The following is a 19446-nucleotide window of genomic DNA, read 5'->3' as shown; positions in this document are numbered from 1 at the left end:
TGTCACAATTCCTCTATTCATTCAACAAATACTTGTTGAGCAGAAGCAAGAGAACTACAATCCTGTCACCTGTGGAACAAAAACCACATTCACAGAAAGATAGACAAGATAAGGCAGAGGGCTATGTACCCGATGAAGGAACAACATAAAACCCCAGAAAAACAACTAAATGAAATGGACATAGGCAACCTTCCAGAAAAAGAATTCAGAATAATGATAGTGAAGATGATCCAGGACCTCGGAAAAAGAATGGAGGCAAAGATCGAGAAGATGCAAGAAATGTTTAACAAAGATCTAGAAGAATTAAAGAACAAACAAACAGAGATGAACAATACAATAACTGAAATGAAAACTACACTAGAAGGAATCAATAGCAGAATAACTGAGGCAGAAGAACGGATAAGTGGCCTGGAAGACAGAATGGTGGAATTCACTGCCACAGAACAAAATAAAGAAAAAAGAATAAAAAGAAATGGAGACAGCTTAGGAGACATCTGGGACAACATTAAATGCAAAACATTCGCATTATATGGGTCCAGGAAGGAGAAGAGAGACAGAAAGGACCCAAGAAAATATCTGAAGAGAGTATAGCCAAAAATTTCCTTAAAATGGGAAAGGAAATACCCACCCAAGTCCAGGAAGTGCAGAGAGTCCCATACAGGATAAACCCAAGGAGAAACACACTGAGACACAAAGTAATCAAACTGGCAAAAATTAAACACAAAGAAAAATTATTGAAAGCAAGAGAAAAACGACAAATAACATACAAGGGAACTCGCAATAACAGCTAATTTCTCAGCAGAAACTCTACAAGCCAGAAGGCAGTGGCATGATATACTTAAAGTGATGAAAGGGAAGAATGTACAACCAAGATTACTCTAGCCAGCAAGGATCTCATTCAGATTTGATGGACAAATCAAAAGCTTTACAGACAAGCAAAAGCTAAGAGAATTCAGCACCACCAAACCAGCTCTACACAAACGCCAAAGGAAATTCTCTAAGTGGGAAACAGAAGAGAAGAAAAGGACCTACAAAAATAAACCCAAATCAATTAAGAAAACGGCAATAGGAACAAACATATCAATAATTACCTTAAACGTGAATGGATTAAACGCGCCAACCAAAAGACACAGGCTTGCTGAATGGATACAAAACAAGACCCATATATATGCTGTCTATAAGAGACCCATTTCAGACCTAGGGACACATACAGACTGAAAGTGAGGGGATGGAAAAGGATAATCCATGCAAATGGAAATCAAAAGAAAGCTGGAGTAGCAATACTCATATCAGATAAAATAGACTTTAAAATAAAGAATGTTACAAGAGATAAGGAAGGACACTACATAAGGATCAAGGGATCAATACAAGAAGAAGATATAACAATTATAAATATATATGCACCCAACATAGGAGCACCTCAATACATAAGGCAACTGCTAACAGCTATAAAAGAGGAAATCAACAGTAACACAATAATAGTGGGGGACTTCAACACCTCACTCTAACACCTCAATAATAGTGGGACTTTAACCAATGGACAGATCATCTAAACAGAAAATTAATAAGGAAATACAAGCTTTAAATGACACAATAGACCAGATAGATATAACTGATATTTAGAGGACATTCAATCCAAAAAATGCAGATTACACTTTCTTCTCAAGTGCTCACAGAACACTCCGCAGGATAGATCACATCTTGGGTCCCAAATCAAGCCTCAGTAAATTTAAGAAAATTGAAATCATATCAACCATCTTTTCTGACCACAACGCTATGAGATTAGGAATTAATTACAAGGAAAAAAATGTGAAAAACACAACACATGGCAGCTAAACAATACATTACTAAATAACCAAGAGATCACTGAAGAAATCAAAGAGGAAACCAAAAAATACCTAGAGACAAATGACAGTGAAAACACAACAATCCAAAACCTATGGGATGCAGCAAAAGCAGTTCTAAGAGGGAAATTTATAGCTATACAAGCCTATCTCAAGAAACAAGGAAGATCTCAAATAAACAATCTAATGTTACACCTAAAGGAACTAGAGAGAGAAGAACAAACAAACCCCAAAGTTAACAGAAGGAAAGAAATGATGAAGATCAGAGCAGAAATAAATGAAATAGAAACAAAGAAAACAATAACAAAGATCAATACAACTAAAAGCTGGTTCTTTGAGAAGACAAACAAAATTGATAAATCATGAGCCAGACTGATCAAGAAAAAGAGGGAGAGGACTCAAATCAATAAAAGTAGAAATGAAAAAGGAGAAGTTACCACAGACACCACAGAAATACAAAGCATCCTAAGAGACTACTACAAGCAACTCTGTCAATAAAATGGACAACCTGGAAGAAATGGACAAATCCTTAGAAAGGTATAACCTTCCAATACTGAACCAGGAAGAAATAGAAAATATGAACAGACCAATCATAAGTAATGAAATTGAAACTGTGATTAAAAATCTTCCAACAAACAGAAGTCCAGGACCAGATGGCTTCACACGTGAATTCTATCAAACATTTAGAGAAGAACTAACACCCATCCTTCTCCAACTATTATAAAAAATTGCAGAGGAAGGAACACTCCCAAACTCATTCTATGAGGCCACCATCACCCTGATACCAAAACCAGACAAAGATACTACAAAAAAAGAAAATTACAGACCAATATCACTGATGAATATAGATGCAAAAATCCTCAACAAAATACTAGCAGACAGAACCCAACAACACATTAAAAGGATCATACACCATGATCAAGTGGGATTTATCCCAGTGTTGCAATGATTCTTCAATATATGCAAATCAATAAATATGATACACCATATTAACAGATTGAAGAATAAAAACCATAGGATCATCTCAATAGATGTAGAAAAGCTTTTGACCAAACTCAACACCCATTTATGATAAAAACTCTCCAGAAAGTGGGCATAGAGGGAACCTACCTCAACATAATAAAGGCCATATGTGACAAACCCACAGCAAACATCATTCTCAGTGGTGAAAAAACGGAAAGCATTTGCTCTAAGATCAGGAACAAGACAAGGATGTCCACTCTCACCACTATTATTCAACATAGTTTTGGAAGTCCTAGTCACGTCAATCAGAGAAGAAAAAGAAATAAAAGGAATACAAATTTGAAAAGAAGTAAAACTGTCACTGTTTGCAGATGACATGATACTATACATAAAGAGTCCTAAAGATGTCAGAAAACTACTAGAGCTAATCAATGAATTTGGTAAAGTTGCAGGATACAAAATTTATGCACAGAAATCTCTTTCATTCCTATACACTAATGATGAAAAACCTGAAAGAGAAATTAAGGAAACACTCCCATTTACCATTGCAACAAAAAGAATAAAATACCTAGGAATAAACCTACCTAGGGAGACAAAAGACCTGTATGCAGAAAACTATAAGACACTGATGAACAAAATTAAAGATAATACAAACAGATGGAGAGATATACTATGTTCTTCAGCTGGCTGGAAGAATCAACATTGTGAAAATGACTATACTACCCAAAGCAATCTACAGATTCAATGCAATCCCTATCAAATTACCAATGGCATTTTTCACAGAACTAGAACAAAAAATCTTAAAATCTGTATGTAGACACAAAAGACCCCGAATAGTCAAAGCAGTCCTGAGGGAAAAAAATGGAGCGGAGGACTCAGACTCCCTGACTTCGACTATACTACAAAGCTACAGTAATCAAGACAGTGTGGTACTGGCACAAAAACAGAAACATAGATCAATGGAAGAGGATAGGAAGCCCAGAGATAAACCCATGCACCTACGGTCAACTAATCTATGACAAAGGAGGCAAGGACATACAATGGAGAAAAGACAGTCTCTTCAATAAGTAGTTCTGGGAAAACTGGACAGCTACATGTAAAAGAATGAAATGAGAACACTCCCTAACACCATACACAAAAATAAACTCAAAATGGAGTAGAGACCTAAACGTAAGACTGGACACTATAAAACTCTTAGAGGAAAACATAGGAAGAACACTCTGACATAAATCACAGCAAGATCTTTTTTGATCCACCTCCTAGAGTAATGGAAATAAAAACAAAAATAAACAAATGGGACCTAATGAAACTTCAAAGCTTTTGCACAGCAAAGGAAACCATAAACAAGATGAAAAGACAACCCTTAGAATGGGAGAAAATATTTGCAAATAAATCATTGGACAAAGGATTAATCTCCAAGATATATACATGACTCATGCAGCTCAATATTAAAAAAACAAACAACCCAATCCAAAAATGGGCAGAAAACCTAAATAGATATTTCTCCAAAGAAGACATACAGATGGCCACGAAGCACATGAAATGCTCTCAACATTACTAATTATTAGAGGAATGCAAATCAAAACTACAATGAGGTATCACCTCACACCAGTTAGAATGGGCATCATCAGAAAATCTACAAACAACAAATGCTGGAGAGGGTGTGGAGAAAAGGAAACCCTCTTGCACTGTTGGTGGGAATATAAATTGATCAGCCACTATGGAGAACAGTATGGAGGCTCCTTAAAGAACTAAATATAGAATTACCATATGATCCAGCAATCCCACTACTGGGCATATATGCAGAGAAAACCATAATTCAAAAAGACACATGCACCCCAATGTTCATTGCAGTACTATTTACACTAGCCAGGTCATGGAAGAAACCTAAATGCACATCAACAGATGACTGGATAAAGAAGATGTGGTACATATATACAATGGAATATTACTTAGCCATAAAAGGGAATGAAATTCGGTCAGTTGTAGAGACGTGGATGCATCTAGGGACTGTCATACAGAGTGAAGTCAGAAAGAGAAAAAAAAATATTGTTTATTAACGCATATATGAGGAACCTAGAAAATGGTACAGATGAACCGGTTTGCAGAGCAGAAATTGAGACACAGAAGTAGAGAAAAAACGTTTGGACACCAAGGTGGGAAAGTGGCGGCGGGTGGGGTGGTGGTGGGATTAATTGGGAGACTGGTGTTGACATGTATACACTGATGTGTATAAAATGGATGACTAATAAGAAAAAATAAATAAATAAAAATAAACATAAAATAAATAAATTAATTACCAATTTAAAAAGTAAAGAAAACAAAACAAAAAAACCAAATACTTGTTGAGTGCTTACTGCATGCTGGGCTCTGTCTTAAGCACTGGAGATATGTTAATAAACCAAACAGCCAACAACTTTGCCTTGTAGAATTTGTATTCTAATGGGGAGTGGCAAAGAATAAACAAAACAAGTAGTGAAATAGTAGGTTAGAAGATAAATTTATTCCAAATTTATTCCATAGCACTAGTTAAGTAGAGAAGGGCCATAGGGAGTAGGGGGATGGAGAGAAGGGACATTTGCAATTTTAAGTAGGTGGTCAGGGAAGACCTCATTGAGAAGATGAGGAGTTAAGCATACAGCTTGAAGGAGGTGAGAGAAAAAGCCAGGTTGCTATCTGGGGAGAAGCATCCCAGGCAGAGAGAAGAAGAAACTCCCTGAGGAGGACTGGTACCGGGGATATTTTAGGAAGAAAAAGCGGCTACTATGGCTGAGGTGAGGTGAATGAGGGGAAGAGTTGCAGCAGAGGAGCTGAGAAAGATACGGGGAGAGGGGAGGGCAGATCAGTCCAAGAACTCTGGCTTTTATTTTGAGAGAAACTAGGAGCCACACAACGTTTGGATTGACGTGATCTGCCTTTCGCTTTAGCTGGAGCACTATGGCACCCTGCTGAGAACAGGTTGTGGAGGGAGAGGGTGGGAGCAGGGAGTCTAGTCAGGAGGTTGCTATGATAATCCAGGTGAGGGACGATGGCAGCCTAGAGCTTCTGGTTGTGTGGGAGGTGGTAGCTTGGTAGAGAATGGGGTCAAGCTCTGGATATATTTTTTATTCAATATTCTCATATGAATTGCTCATAATATGATAATCGTAATATCTAAATTATCTTAATAAATTGTGAATAGTTTTGATATTATGTTTCTTAAGATGCTCATAAAAGTATAAAATGTTGGGCTTCCCTGGTGGCGCAGTGGTTGAGAGTCCGCCTGCCGATGCAGGGGGCACGGGTTCGTGCCCTGGTCCGGGAGGATCCCGCGTGCCGTGGAGCGGCTGGGCCCGTGAGCCGTGGCCGCTGAGCCTGCGCATCCGGAGCCTGTGCTCCGCAGCGGGAGAGGCCACAACAGTGAGAGGCCTGTGTACAGCAAAAAAAAAAAAAAGTATAAAATGTTAATAAATGCTGGAGAGGGTGTGGAGAAAAGGGAACACTCTTGCACTGCTGGTGGGAATGTGAATTGGTACAGCCACTATGGAGAACGGTATGGAGGTTCCTTAAAAAACTAAAAATAGAACTAGCATACAACCCAGCAATCCCACTACTGGGCATATACCCTGAGAAAACCATAATTCAGAAAGAGTTATGTACCAAAATGTTCATTGCAGCTCTATTTACAATAGCCAGGAGATGGAAACAACCTAAGTGTCCATCATCGGATGAATGGATATATACAATGGAATATTACTCAGCCATAAAAAGAAACGAAATTGAGCTATTTGTAATGAGGTGGATGGACCAAGAGTCTGTCATACAGAGTGAAGTAAGTCAGAAAGAGAAAGACAAACACCGTATGCTAACACATATAAATGGAATTTAAGAAAAAAAAAGTCATAAAGAGCCTAGGGGTAAGACAGGAATAAAGAAACAGACCTACTAGAGAATGGACTTGAGGATATGGGGAGGGGGAAGGGTAATCTGTGACAAAGCGAGAGAGAGGTATGGACATATATACACTACCAAACGTAAAATAGATAGCTAGTGGAAAGCAGCCGCATAGCACAGGGAGATCAGCTCGGTGGTTTGTGACCACATAGAGGGGTGGGATAGGGAGGGTGGGAGGGAGGGAGATCCAGAGGGAAGAGATATGGGGATATATGTATATGTATAACTGATTCATTTTGTTATAAAGCAGAAACTAACACACCATTGTAAAGAAATTATACTCCAATAAAGATGTAAAAAAAAAGTATAAAATGTTATAGAAATGTAAAGTGTGTGATCAGAAGGAATGATCGTCTCTGCTGGAGCAGGGACCAAGTGTACAGTCTGATTGTAAGACTCTTGTCTGTAAATGCATATGAGGGTTCATTGTCATTTGAAGAACATGGGCAAAATAGTAAAAGTCTGCAGCTGACAGTTAGATGACCCATTCCCTGTGGGCATGTTAAAAGTTTTGCCCACCTAGAGATAATAGTTTATCGATGACTCTTTTCTCAGATTTCATTAGAAGAGCCAATTAAATATGGCTTGAGAAGCTAGGGATTAAAGTATCTGGGACAAGCATATAGTCTCCCTCTAGGCCGGAATGGAATCTATTCCCTAAGAAGTAGCCTTAGCTCCATGTATCTAAGGCCTTAAATATTCTAAAAGTTAGAGAAACAGCATGTACTAAGCGTATACTAGGCCAAGCTCTGTGGTAGGTGTTTATATATGTTCTGTCCTGCCATCTTCATAACAATTCATTGGAGTTTTTTTTTTTTTTTTTTTGCGGTATGCGGGCCTCTCACTGTTGTGGCCTCCCCCGTTGCGGAGCACAGGCTCCAGACGCGCAGGCCCAGCGGCCATGGCTCACGGGCCCAGCCGCTCCGCGGCATATGGGATCCTCCCAGACCGGGGCACGAACCCGTATCCCCTGCATCGGCAGGCGGACTCTCAACCACTGCGCCACCAGGGAGGCCCAACATTGGAGTATTTTTAATCTCATTTCATGAGTGTGGAAACTCAGACACATTGAGGGAAAGTGACTTAAAGTGTAATGCAGTTAGTGAGTGAGGGAGGTAGGATTTAAATTAGTCTGCCTGCCTACATGCAAGACTGATCTTTTTGTTGTATCTTATAAATGAAGTATGAAGGACTCCATGGTTCCAAAGAACTTAAAAAGATCAATGCTAGGAGACAGTGGATGGATGACCGCGGGGGTGGGTATCTCAGAGAGGAGATGTGGGCAGTTGTGGTTTCAACACCTGGTCATGCATTAGAATCACCAGGGATATCGGGGATATAAAAACATTTATTTTGAAAAAGATTTTCAGGTGACTTCTCTGTAGGCAGCCTGTCAATTATCTTCCCTTCCATTCAGGATGGGGAGCAACTCAGAATGAGGGGTTAGGCCCAGAAGTAACAAACGGAAACACAGAGCCCACAGGTAGCAACCTGAAACTCACTGGCCATGAGTCTAAAGAAATCTGGGCTTCATGCAATTTGTATCAAACAAGTTTTCTCTTAAATTTTATTTCTAAGCAACTAATCTTTTTGAGGTACTGAGGTGTCATTCCCTGCATTATGAATGTGTCACGGAATCATAGAAAACTAAAGGTGGAAGGGACCTCAGAGATTTTCCCCACACCCACACTGCTTTGTGAGCTGAGCAGACCAAGACACAGAGGGGTAAATGGCTTGTCAAAGGTCACAAGAATCCGGGCCTGGGTCTTAGTCCACTGCTCTTTCCACCAAGCAATTCTGCCTCCCCAGGTATTTTTCTCAATCTTGTCAGTCATCCTACTGATAAAACTTGGTATTCCCTGGGTTTAGTTTGGATGTCCAATTTTGCCTACCTACAGCTGTCCCCACAGACTCTGAATACTGAAAAAGCTACTCCCTGTCCACACTGTTTTAACGATTAGGTTTCTTCAGCAAGCATAAGACCCTAGCTTGGTTTTAAATGTCAGGAATTTTCTGTATTTCATTTTCATTTTAAAGGTTACTCTAATATAAATTTGGTGGGTGAGGGAGGGAGCGGAGCAGGCAGGCTCTCTCCAGCACTCATCTTGTTTCTTTAATGCAGTAACCCTTCCTTTAGGCCTCTTCATTTGCCTCTCAGACATATATTTAATTTTAAACAAACCATATTTTCTCATTTCTTTTCCCATTACACTTATGCCAATACATTTTGGAAAGAAAAATGAAGGAAATATTTGCCCCACCTAAACCATTCTGCTGTCCCCACAAGCATACTCTTCTGCTTTAAACCGCAGTTCTACGTCAGTAGACTCTTCTCTAGGGAGAGTGTCCTCTCTCTGTGCCAGAAAGAACCAAGGCAAGCAACAACTGCACGCCAGTCTCTGACTTGAGGAGAAAGAAGAGAAATTGCATAGAGAGCTTATTCTCATCCTGGACCAGCTGCCACTCATCTCTTTTCCCTTATTTCCTTTCTTTGTTGATAGTTGGGCCAAAGAATCAGGCCATATTCCTTCTGCTGCATCTTTATGTAGAGACCTGTGAGTGATAGGATTTCAGCCTCCTTTTTTAAGGGGGGGGGGTTATTTTTATAAAGGTAAAGATTATTAGCTCCTTTAATACCTTCCCTTTCATCTTTCTCTCTTCTTAAAATAGACTCACTTTCCTTCAAAACATCAAGGAATTATTTTTAAAAAAGAGGAAAATACATTGGAAGATCTAGGATCTCGTTAGATGCTATAATTCTACTGCCCTTTGATAAATGGGAGCGACTGTCTCAGAAATTAAAGTTGTTGAGGTTCTTCACACACCAGTCCCTACTTGTCATGGAATCCCTTGCCTGAAATTTTACTTTAAAACCATTAGTGGGGAAACACAAGGAATTCTGATAAATACAATAAAAATTCAAAATTCAAAAAAAGAAAAAGCACTGGGCAGAGGCTCTGATGAAAGCATATCATCTAAAGGATGAATTTAAATTTACTTTAAAATATTCAGTTCATTAAAGTAACATGACCTCATATTTCAATTAGGACTATTTCCTTGGACTCAGCATCACAATGCTAAGTTACAGAAGAAACCATAGAGAAGAACATGACTTTGGGGAGACATGGTCTTAAGAGATGGAGACTGGAAGGAAAGAATATGGTTCTGTTTTTCCAGTTTTTTTTCTACCTCACCAATCCATGATTTAATCAAAATTCTTTTGTACCTGAATTTCAGCTTATCTCCTTCTTAGGACCATCCTCAGCAAAACTATGTAGTAGACATTAATTTATGATTTGTTTTCTAATAACAGACAACTAGTACCTTCACAGCCTTCAACTATACCCACAAACCCATTTTCCTAAGAAGATGACAAGTGTATGCCCTGTGGGCTTACCTACCCTTCTCACAGATGAGCAAAGCTATTATTTGGAAAGGGAAGGGAGTACTGTTCTCACCTCTCCTCCATAAGCCTTGGGTCAACTTGAGAAGAGACAGATCTGGAGTGAGAGCTGGGTATAGTGATGGAACAGAGCTTAGAAATCTAAGAGGCAGCAACCAAGAAAAAACTGAAACCAAACCTGGTAAATTAGACAAACCAGTCATGATTCCAAAGGGGGTGATGAATGGAGGAGGAGAATCCAAGGAGGCAACAGGGTGACTGGAGCCTGGGGAAGCCACCTGAGAACTACAGGGTTCAAAGCATAAAGTGGTAGATGGGACCTGGGATAAAGCAGAGCTTGGATGCTCTTACTATGGTATCTATGGGTGGGGAGGTGTCCTTAAGTTGTCTACTGGGCTTGCCCCACCTATTCCATCTGTGCTGGTAATTAAGCTATAAACCCTCAGCTCCAAACCCATCCTTCCATATTCCTCTCTGTGGTGCTGGGCTGGGGTCCTGCTGACTACATTGCTCTGTTGCCAGCAGTTTCCCTGTTATGCTCAACCTATAATATGTGCTACTATCAGGCAATAATCTGGGAAAATGATCACTTCTTTGAGTCTCAGCTACCAGACATAAAGTGGGGATAACAGCCACGTCACTGGGCTATTAGTATTAAACAAGCCCACTCAGCACAATTCCAGAGTAAGGACTCAGTACATAGAGGGAAAGGAAGGGGTGAGTTTCCCACCCTAAAGAGGACTGACCCTTCAATCGGTCAGGGCCCAGGATCAGTCAGGATCCCGTCAGGGAAACAGGAAACACACCAGTTATTTTACCAGAGAGAATTTAATACAAAAAAAAATGGTTCAAAAGACACTGGAGGACTGGAAAAGCACAGGGAAGACACTAAAGTAACACAGAAATGGCAGGGAGCAGCTTCCACCCTAGACTGGGAAAACAAAGGGAAGGGGTTGAGGTTATTAGCACACAGAAGCCTGGAAGTGGGAACTGGGACCCATGTTTATGTGGAAAGGATATTGGGTGCCTCAGAGGAATGTGGGTGAAAAATAGAATGAAATCAACCACTACTGCAGGATGGGGCTGATGCTGGGGTAAGACTGTAATGATGTTTTCCTTTTCACCTCTACTGCTAGGGAGCTCAGAGTCCAGTGGGTAGCCCACCTTCACCAAATGAGCAGGACTTTGTGGCATTAGGGCTGCAATGATTTTTCTCGCCTTACTTTATCTGTGATCATTTTATTTCAATATATTTTACATTACATTATGTACTTTGTAAATCTCCTCAAAGCCTACTGGAAGATCCTAGAATATTTCTACTTCCATCTATATGACCTTCATCTGTATCTTCATCGATATATTTGCCTATAACTTTCCTACCTCCATTTACACTTCATTTCTACTGCCATGTGTGTCTCATCTATAACTCTATCTATAGTTTATCCAAATCTGTAACTATGGAGGAGATAAGGACAGTCCACTCCTGTCTTTGTAGTTTAAGTTGTGTGTTTTTAACCCAAATTTGAAAGTGTAATTAGGAAGCTTTTAACATAAAGACAGCTTACATCTTCTCTTCAATCTCCACTGTGCTTCCATAAGAAGGCTGGCATTGACAGAGGTACTAATGGGCTTGTGATATAGAACCCAAAACTTTAAAAGTTCTAACCCATCAAGAAATCCCATTCATCATATCATTTTTGGGAAAGGATATAAAAAATGAAATGTCAGAGCTATAATGTCAGGACTGTTTGAAATGTCAAGTGCTTATTGTTGCACAGCCTGGCTGTCTGCTGTTCTGATCAAACCTCCAACTGGCATAATAATTACAGATGATGCATTGCATTTTCATGCACAATTGGACCCAGATTTATAACAAATCAGATGGAAACATTCTCATTGCCCAGCTGGAAATTTTCTCCTTTTACTACATAGTTTAAGACTTTTCCTTCAGAGCAGGACATTACTACTGATTCAAGACAGCGTCCAGAGTAAGGGAGGAGAAAAAGGGCAGAAAAAAAAAAAGTTTCTTAACAGACCAGAACTCAGTCACTTATAATATACAGATGCGACAAGAGCCATGAGGCAGCAAACACATGTGCCAAATGCACGTTTAATCTAAGAATGCTCAACTGTGGAGACATGGCCCAGATAATCCAGTTCTACTTCAAGATGCAGACCAATTTAGGTGGGCAAGAAAACATACGCGCGAGCTCTATTTTGAACTGATAGCTATGGAGGCAATCCTCCAGTTTAATCACCCCATTCTAATCTGTGGAGAGAGGACTAATGTATAAACAGAAGCAACATTGCTTCTGTCTAGGATCTTTGTGACAGTCTCTGTGGGACTTAAGTGGGTTATTCATAAGCGGATACCAATGATAATAAAAACCTGAAATCAATGGCATGTATGTACAGAAAATCACATTTCTTCTCTACTGAAAGTTTTGTATCCACTGAAAGCTGGCTAAGGCGTTCCCATAGACACTTCATTTTCACCTTCCCTAGACAAGCCTCGTCAGATGGTTTGGAAGAAGCCTCTCTCCTATGTCTGTCTGGCTGTTTCTCATCACATTACTTTCAGTACATTGGAAAGGCCAAAACTCTTGGAAACAACCTCCAGAAGATGCTATTCTTTTTCCATGCCATTGATAAATTCTTCTAAAGTCAATTCTCCCAGGAAATAGTAAAAGAACAATTAGCAAGAGCCTTTGTCTAATACCACCCACTGGCATATACAATATATTCACTGGCATTTTTATTGACATTCTTCTTTTTATATCCTTTCATCTCAATCAGACTCTTTAATTCCTTGAATATCCTTACATAGAAAAGCATTCAATGGTAGGGTTGTTAGGTGAAAATACAAGTGACGAATAAAATCTCTTTTCATTTTGAGTTGAGAACATCAGGTAATGTACCTGTGTTCACATATACATTTACATCTCTACACGATATTGATTATTTGACCTTTAATCTTGAAGCTATGACCAAGTCATAGGAGCATGAAAATTGCAGACTTCTAAGATCAGAAGGAAATGACTGTTTGCAAGGCTGTTTTCAATATTCTTCTCCCTGAGGAAATAATTTCAAGGACCATCCAAAGCTGTGCAGAAGGTTAAACATTTATTCATTCCCTAGTTCTCCTCTCCCTTTCTGATTTTTTGATTTCTCATTGTATCACCTTGACTTAAGCCTTAGGTCTATGCTGACCAGCCCAGTGCTATAAAACTATCGCCTTATACCCATGGGCACCTGCTGCCTTGTTTCCCACTACCCTCATCCTACAAGACAACTTTTCAACATTTGGGGGTTGGGCATGAGGGGTTCTCGATTTAAATCATTTGGATTGTAATTATGGGCACATTCAAGTGGAAAGGTACAGAAGAATTTTCTGATCTTAAGGAGATTGTACTTAATAGGGTTTGTGGCTTGGTGGGAGTTCAACCAAGGACAAGCGAAATACACTGAGTCACTAACTAGGGAACATGCCCCTGAGGCAGAAAGTCAGCAGGAAGTGAAAGCAAGTGTTATACTGTCCCTGTACTTTTTAATGGATAAAGACAAATATCTAAACGCCACAATAGTGGCTCAAATATAAAGCATAAATCATCACATTCTCATAAGATACTTTCCTTTTGGTTTCCATGGCAAAATACTAATATATGTTTTGTCTTTTTTTTTTTTTTTTTTTTTTTTTTTTTACAGAGAAATCTAACCTTTGTTCCTTATGTTTTCCTTATGCCAAAGAAGTCTGTGCAAAACCCCGGTAACAGCAGGTAGGATTAGAATTCCCTATGTATCCCAGGGAATGTCAGGGGGATCATAACTAACAGAAGAATAACCATCCTTTGCAAAGGGAAAACACACTGCTAAGTTCACAACCCAAAAGATTTTTCAAACTTCTAGGGACTCAGCATGACCAACAGAGAAGTGGGAGTGGAGACAGGGGAGCTGAAATCTGTTTTGACCACTTAGTTATAGTAACACTTCTCCATTCTCAGTGCTGGCAAGGAAAGAAGCTGTATCGGAAGGTGCTGGGATATAGTTGCCTGTGTTGAAAAGCAATGCAGGTTACTGATGTGGAAAAGAGAAAAAAGAAAATGCTTTTTGGGGATTTGTTTTATTGCAATATAATTGACATATCAGTTTAAGGGGTGCAACATAATTTGATATGTATATATTGTAAAATGATCACCACAGTAAGTTTAGTCAATATCCATCACCTCACATAGTTACAAATATTTTTCTTGTGGTGACAACTTTTAAGATTTCCTCTTTTAACAACTTAAAAGATGGATTTTTCGCTGATGTTTCATCACGTTTTTCAAAATACCCATGAACTCTGCATATTTGCTTTTTCCACGTTATCACTTACCAAAAAATAATTTCTCTTTTCCAAATTAAGCCAACCTCTACCTATAGCAACTTATGATGCTTACTATTTCTAAATATTTATTTTGAAGTTTTCCTCGCTCTTTTCCTTCTAAGTCTTAGCATTCATTCATTCATTCTCCGAACATTTATCAAGCCCTGACTACAACTGCCATTTCCTTCACTACATGGCCCCACCAGCACAGCCAACCAGGGTTGTGAATGTGGAAGGTGCTCAGAAATCCTAGGCTGACGAATTGCTTTCCTTCTTCTGATATTCTTACACATTGCTTCCTAATCCTCCTCAGTTTGCCTGTGGATTTATGCCCAGACAAATTAGAAGGTTGGTTTCTGGGTCTCCCTAGAAAGGATTGCCTGTGCAGATCCAGAAGTTTCCCATCAAAAGATAGACCAGCCAAGAGCTGAAGCTGCTGAGAGATGATTGAGCTGGAGATCATGGGACTCAGAAGGACCTAAAATGATAGACGTCTGAGTTTTCATTTTTTTTTTCTATTTAAAAACACATATCAATCTTTGTAAGGCATAATTCAGAATTGCAGTTTTTATATGTTGAAATGTACATATGCACATAATTTATATCCACGTTATTCAGGGCTGTTTGTTGTGCTGGTGAACACATTCGCTACTCCTGGGGACTCTGAAGTTCAGTGTTATGGATGCTTTTCCATTACTCACTACCAAGTTCAGCAGTTTTATTGGTGATAGGACAGCTACTCGAATATTGTCTTTAGTCTTGTTTTTGCAATCTGGTTATTTTGTTGATATTTATGGATCATGTATTTCTTCCCATTAATATCTTAAATGTTTTTATAACATTACCAAAAAATTGCCTCTTCCCTCCAAAAAGTCAAAATTTACTGTACACGTTCACATTAGCATTTCTTGCTCTAAAGACGTCAACCTAGAAAAGAAGCCAACCTGTGTCAAGGAATTGTTTTTCAATTCTTTCAAATAAGAACTTCATGAAAATTTGTGCTGGGGCTGGGAAATTAGCAAAGGTGGGACTGGAGCGTCTCAGGAGATGAGAATGACCAGATTTTCAAGGGAGGATGCAGGATTTTAAATGACAAGTTCTGTATTCATTAGCAAGGTGGCACTAGAGGCATTTAGCAGCATTTTACAGCAGCGTGTTAAAAGCTGCAGTTTTTTCTCTTTTATAAGGAAGCTTGATTCCCTATTATCTCCTGGTAGTTCCCAGTTTCCCAGTTTGATTCCATGGTGTTCCAGTCTAAAACACTGGTCTTTCTGGTTAGTCGCTCAGTAAAAGGTCTTCCATTATGTTCTGTCCCCGTTTTCTTTTACTCCAAATATCTGCTCAATAACCTTTCATTTCCTCTCTTTTCACTTTCATGGTTTATTATCACGAGCCACTTAAGTCTCCTTTGTCTCTGGGCTATTTGGCACTTTGTTGTCTGGACACTTTCTACTCTTGAGGTTGTAAACAGTATCTATAAATCTTCCTAAATCATGTCAAGAACGGCTCCTAAGCGGCGCATGGTAGCATGCCAATTGCTATACTTCCAAGTAAAGTCTGCAGAATTTCATGCTTGATCATGTATCCTGACTTGTCTTGAGGTCCCTTCTGTTTTCATTCTTCAGTAATATTGAATGTTGAGCTTCAATTTTCTGTCCTTGTGATTCTCTTCAAGATCTCCTTCCTGGATGCTTTTGTTCATAAAATAAAAATAAAAACTAACTTGTTGAATTATAGCAATGATACATGCTCATGGTAAAAAAACAAAAACAAAAAACAACTAACCCTACAGAAAAGTGTAATAAAAAGAATCTCCTTTTAACCTCTCTCTGGCCCCCCAGTGCTACTTTCCACTGGTAATTAACTTCTGCTAATCGATCTGTGTTTATATTTTGACATTTGCAATGCATTTTCAAATATATGTTAATTTCCAAACTTGTCTCCTAGAGGCCTTTCTTCCTACAGATAGCATTGCATATTGCTTGTTTCTTCTTTATTTCTTCATTTGCTTTTCATATGACATCTTATCAGACACTCATTCATTTTACAACTATTTATGGAGCGCCTATTATGTGCCAGAAAGTGTGAGAGCACAGGAAATACCAAAGTACATAAAACAGAATAGCTCTTGCCCTCATGGAGCTTATGGCTCTTCATTGTTTTATTATCTTAGTATTAACCCTATACCTCTCTTTTGATTAATCTTATAACTTTGATTTGCTAATGACCATGATAATTATGTCTAGAATTCTATAGTTATTGTGTATTTTTCTGTTCCAACAGATTTGATGTTGGTCATTCTTTTGCAGACAATTGGCATTCAAAATGGGATTTTCATATATGTTCTTGAAGTTGTTTTGGTTGTATCTGGGTGTGCTGGGGATCTTTGGTTTCAATATTCATTGGGTCACCAGATACCAATGGTGTGCTTGCTGCTTTTTATTTTGAGAAATCAAAAAAGATATATGGGGCTTCCCTGGCGGCTCCGTGGTTGAGAGTCCGGCTTGCCGATGCAGGGGACACGGGTTCATGCCCCAGTCCGGGAAGATCCCACATGCCACGGAGTGGCTGGGCCCGTGAGCCGTGGCCGCTGAGCCTCCGCGTCCGGAGCCTGTGCTCTGCAATGGGAGAGGCCACAATAGTGAGAGGCCCACGTACCGCAAAAAAAAAAAAAATATATATATATATATGTTGGCACATAGTCAATGCTATTCTGGTACACCTAATCAAACATCTCCATTTCTCCCAACACTGATGTTTTGATAACAATGATAACAACAGAAATCTTATTTGAGGTATATACTTAGGCTTGTACAACTGCAAATATTCTCTGTGAGGCTCACTCTCCCTTTACATGTGAGTGAAGCACTTTATTCTCCTCTGTCAAATACTGGCAAAGTCCTTTTACACTTCTGCAAATATCAGCCCTCTATGTCTTCATTACTTTCTCTTCCTTGTCCTCTGGTGCACTGAGCTGCCTGTGTTCAACAGAACAATTTTAGCATCTTTTTTCTTGATACATGGAATGGCTCAGCTGTCCCTTGACGAGATAATACAACAATCTCCAATAATTTCCATGTAAAAGCAAGTTCTATCAGTTTTAATTCCGTATATGCATTTGCCAAGAAACAGTGGTTCATTGTTACTCCAGAGTGCAACTAGTTTATTTGGTATCTCCATTTTATAAAAGTCAATATTTTTTCTTAAAATATAAGTTTTTATATCAGAGGAAATGATTTGTGCGATTAGATCTGTAAACTGTCCAAAAATCATAATGTATCCTCTTCCTTCTGAGATACTCTTACAGGTCAAAGATCCTAGTTCCCGAACTGCAGGTAACCTCAGTTGCCTGAGCCCAACACTTTCTCTCTTTCAGATTCGCATCCTTTTTCAACTCAGCTCTTTCTATTTCTAGGCCCCTTCCAACTACATTCCCCATTTTACTGGTTCCTTATACTTTGTTCTTGAGGAACCAGCACAGATAGGAAACAAAAAGTCTTGCACAATTTTCTGTTTTCTGGAACATGTTTTCCGACTCCTCAAACTGAGCCACCCTCATACTTCTCTATGGGAAGTCACTTTTCCTATTCCCCCACCCGCACCCTGCCAGCACAACAAGCAGGATCCATGGATATTTTCAAACATTCTTGACCTGTCCTTTTGAAATTCACTTATGATGCTAAGTCTTAAACGTTCATGATGTTCCGTCTACTTCCAGAATACTCATCCTTTGAGCAACAATTTTGACCCTGGGTTGAATGGTTTATCCTCTCTACTCCAATCCCTGCCACCCTGCAGCACCTCTGGGATTAAAAATGAAAACAAAACACAACAAAATCTCTGGCATTTCTCCTGTTTGATGATTACCATTTTCGGATGCATATTCCAAATAAAGTTTTCACTGGTCTCACCGGGCCTTCCTCTCTCCATTTTTCTGGTTCTTTTCTAGCTTTACTTAGCCTCCTTATCAACTCTGGGTGGTCTGAATCTGTTCCTCGCAAGCTTTCACATGAACTGACTTGTTTTATTCTCCATCCATATAGACCCAAATAGGAGTGAGGACACCAAATGGCTTTGAACTTGGTAAACCAGTAAGTGAGCATACCGACTTCAGACTGAGATGAGGACGAGGTCCTTAAGAGGAAGATCGATGCTCTTGATACATTTCCAAATTGCTTTTCTGAGAATTATACTCTTGTCCAAATGTTTGGTTCGCTCATAGTGGTGATTTTATTTGAACTTCCTCCCAGCCTCCTCCTCCTCACATCCTGCCAGACTGAGCAGCCAGTCTGACTAATACAAACTACCACGTGAGTCTCTACTTCTCTCCAGTGTCCACTACAAGAAGTGATGCATGGCCAGAAGGTTGAGTCTGTGGATTGATGACACCCATGACTCCCAATCCCTCGAATCTATCCCCTGCCTCCAACCCTTTTTAATCTTACTAACATCATATTTTCCACAATTCCAAGCTTTCTGTTTCTCAAGGATCATCCCTAGATATGATGCCTCAATCTCAAACCAATATGCTCATCTACCAGTTTACAGGTTAAAGCCATTTGGTGTAAGCACCCTCCCTTCTCACTCCTACCTCTGAAGAAGTGCACCTTCTCTGAGATAAAGAGGAGACCAGATTTTCAGGTAAAAAAAGCAGCTGAAGAAATGAGCAGAAAGAGTAGAAATGTAGAAAAGATAGAGCAGAAGTGGAGGCAAGTGTGGACAACTCTTTCCAGAAATGTACTGTCAAAGGGAAGGAAAAATCTGATAGAAGATGGCATAATTGAAGTTAGGAGGGAAAACATTTATTCGTAAGTTGATGAGAAGCCTCCAGTAGAAAGAAATTCCCAGAGCAAACAGCAGAGGGCCCTTCATCTCCTATTCTCCAACTTTTTTTTCCTTTTCTCTCCCTTTACTCTTCTTTATATATACCAAAGTGT

The sequence above is a fragment of the Mesoplodon mirus genome (assembly GCF_964341445.2).
Source record: "Mesoplodon mirus genome assembly, chromosome: 6".
NCBI lineage: Eukaryota > Metazoa > Chordata > Mammalia > Artiodactyla > Ziphiidae > Mesoplodon > Mesoplodon mirus.
This window is presented reverse-complemented; position numbering follows the sequence as displayed.